The sequence below is a fragment of the Brassica oleracea genome, chromosome C6, assembly GCF_000695525.1.
Source record: "Brassica oleracea var. oleracea cultivar TO1000 chromosome C6, BOL, whole genome shotgun sequence".
NCBI classification, from domain to species: Eukaryota; Viridiplantae; Streptophyta; class Magnoliopsida; order Brassicales; family Brassicaceae; genus Brassica; species Brassica oleracea.
The window spans coordinates 23523581-23527180 of NC_027753.1; positions in this window are offsets into that span (position 1 = coordinate 23523581).

Below are 3600 nucleotides of genomic sequence, written 5' to 3' on the forward strand. Positions count from 1 at the left end.
CGAGTGAGGACTCGTCGGTCGAGTGACGACTCGTCGATCGAGTGACGACTCGTCGATCGGGTGATGACTTGTCGATCGAGTGACTACTCGTCTATCGGGTGACGAATCCTCGATCGGGTGACGACAGAACGACACGTCAACTCTGCGAGGAGAGAGAGATCTGAGCGACTGCGAGAGATCGATCTACGCCGAGTAAAGAGAATGAACGAGTGACCGCCTGAGATCGAGCCAAGCGACTGCGCAGATCGAGTCGAGCGACTGTGAGAGAACGCTCTGCGCCGAGTGACGACAGAACGGTCGAGTGACGACAAAACGGTCGAGTGATGACTCGTCGGTCGAGTTAGGACTCGTCGGTCGAGTGACGACTCGTCGAGTGAGTTTTGATTCGTTGGTCAAGTGACGAGAGAACGGACTCCAGTTCAATCTTCCTTGAAGATACTTCTCCATGCCCCACGGTGGGCGCCAACTGTTTGAACCGAGAATTGTCAACAAACTAGTGAATAAACGAGACGAGGACTCGTCGGTGGGGTTAGGAGAAGTCTTCATGCTGAGCTTGAACTTGATGAAGACGAGTCGGAGAGAATAAGAAAAAGGTGTTTAATGATCAAGCTGGACCCGGTGAAGGGTTGCCTACGTACCCCGAAAGGGGATCAAGCCAATCGTAGTTCTACAACAAAGGATCACAAGTGCTTAGGTGAAAGCATGTGGAAAGGTGTTTCTCTCTCTAGAAGTAGAGAGAGATGGATGAGAGAGCAAAAGAGAGTCCAAGAGAGCCAAGACCCCTTTCAAAGGAGGTTGACTCCTTATTTATAGAAAGAAGAGGTCTAGGGTTTCCTAGTGACCCCCTTTCAAATGGGCTGAGCCCATTATCTTATAGGCCTTGTTGGAGACAAAGTCCATGTCCAACATTAACGATACGCCTTGTCGTTTACGATGCATGTTTATATTTACATTCATATCAAATGCACTGTACCGGGACTCTAAAATGTATTGCATGTGACTACAAAAAAAGGAATGAATTACAGGAAGAAAACACAGATTAAATAACTCTTAGTATTCCGAATAAGTTGTCTGGTGGTAAAGCACGATTGTGAAGAAGATTCATGGAATTTAGTTTTGAAAGTAACTTTTTTTTTCTTTTTTTTTTTGTCAACGTAATATATTAAAATTTAAAAGTTAAGTGGATACAACTGGAGATATGCTCGACGGTAAGACGATAAAACCGGAGTTAATCTTAACGGTCAGATGAACAACAAAGAGTACACTAAAACATAAGATAGAAATGTTGGTGGGAGAGGCTAGCTCAATGTGAAGAAATCCTTGGATGATCTTCACTTGTATCCCTGAAATGAAAGCTCCAACAAGCTTGCCATAGTCGTAAATGACGTTGATACACCCAAGCGAATGGGTTTGTGAGGGGGCTGAACAGCCCAAAGAACATCTAGAACTAGCTAAATAGTTCAGTAAACAAACAGCTCTATCTCCATCAGTGATCTCTGAAAAGACTATGAGAATCTCATATACATCAGAAAGAAAATTCAGTGAAACACCCGGTGAGCCGGATAGGTCTAACATCATCTCCAGTTCCATAATTGAAATTGACACTACAAAGCGTATGGACACAGACGGAGGGAATTGTGGTAGGAGACCACACGAAAGTACCTTTGGGTTTGGGGAAGGACAATACACAAGAGGGAGGGGCCGGCTAGATGAACCGGTGCTAAGCATAGATTCAGTGATTTTAGTTATGCACACTGCCCATGTCCATGGCCACGAGTGAAAACAAATGTATCGTTTGGAAAAAAGGTTGGTAGCTGAACTCCTTGTGGCCAGGCCCAAGCCCATAAGGCCCACTAAGATTAGAGTTTTCGTTTGGCAAATAATCGCACCCAATGCGTCGTCGGAGCATGAGGCGTCGTCGGAGCATGAGGCATCATCGGAGGGAGCTGTCGTCGTGAGTCCGGTGAGTCTAGTCGAGAACGGGCTGAGCACGTAGTACTTGATGTCCTATGGGGGTTGAGACGGTGTTACAGAGGGAGAGCCGGGCTTGAGGATAAGAACAGGAGAGAAGCACAAACGCAAAGCACACGGCGTGGTGGTGGCGGTGGTGATGGGTCTATCTCATCGGCGAAAGATTCCGGTTGGAGAAGCGCGGCGACGGGAGACCAGATTAGGTGAAGTGAGCGATAGATCTGATGGTGGAGGAAGAGACTTGGCTCGTATCAGGGACGGCGTTGCCATGGTGACGAAGAGTCGAACAGATCCGGTGAGCTTACTCACTGACTGAAGAGATCCGGCTCTTACCCACGCCCTGAGAGGAGAAATGGCTACACAGATCCGAGCAGACGAAATGACGATGAGACGGCAAACAAGATGAGTGGTGACGGAGAAAGCACACAGCGAAACGGAAGCGAGGCAGCAGACGAAAACACATACTATGAAAATGCTAGGAGAGACGACAGTAACACGGAGATGTAACGGAGAGTCCCGACGCCGGCGTGCTCGAGCTCCTTTGGCGCCGGAGAGAAGAGTAGAACGATGGGCCTCGATAGTCGAGTTTGGGAGCGTTTTGATGCTTCTTACCAATCGTTCATATAAATGTTCAAACTTCTCTAATTCTCACTTGTTCAAGATAGACAATTTCTCTCTACTCACAAAGTATGAGATTGATTGTATCGAATCTTCTAGTTTTGAAAGTAACTGATACTAAAAAACCTAGTGGTCCGTATATGAAACTAGCTAGGTAAGTTAGATGAATCATGTATATCAGGAGCTCGGGTGAGCTAGTTTAGTGGTTTGACAATTTGAGGTAAACTTCTAAAGAGTTTAGTAACAGTGTATACATGTTTTTGGATTAGTTTCTCAATCTATGACCAAATGGTTTGATAAATGGTGGAACCTCATTTGTCCTTTTTTTATTTGTTACTATTTTATGGCTATTTTGATACGTTTTCTTGATAACTAAGCACATGTTTATCGCCTATATATATATTGGCTTTAAGCGCAGCTAAAATATCTTTTGAGGAGTATAAGAACAGCTCCATAGGACGTTGTAGAGATAAACTAACAATACAAAAAAAATTAAAAGAAATTAAAGAAAGAGAAATTACTTATAATGACTCTAATTATACATGATATTACTACACTAACTCTTATAACTTTGTAATTACTAGAATAACACAACTATTAAGTAAAAAGACACAAAACTCTATCTTTATCTTAGTATACTAGGGATTAACCCGGGCTACGCCCGAAATTTTTATATTTTTATAATTTAAGTTGTTAAATTATTTATATTTAGGTTATGATATATATTTATATAAATGTTAAGATGCATGTCATAATTAAAATTTATTTTTAAATTTTAACACGTTAAATTAACATATTTTTTACTATTTAAATATTTTTTTGTAATTTTTTTGGCTATCTAGTTATCATATTTAGCAAAACTATCTGTTGAGTGTTGGAATAAATGTTTTAGATATTTAATTAAACTGCAGAGTATTTTTGGATCGACCACATGCTCAACAATCGATCGATCCGTAAAAGATGATCGATCTCCTTGGCCAGGTAAGTACATTTTTAGCAAAAATATCTTTG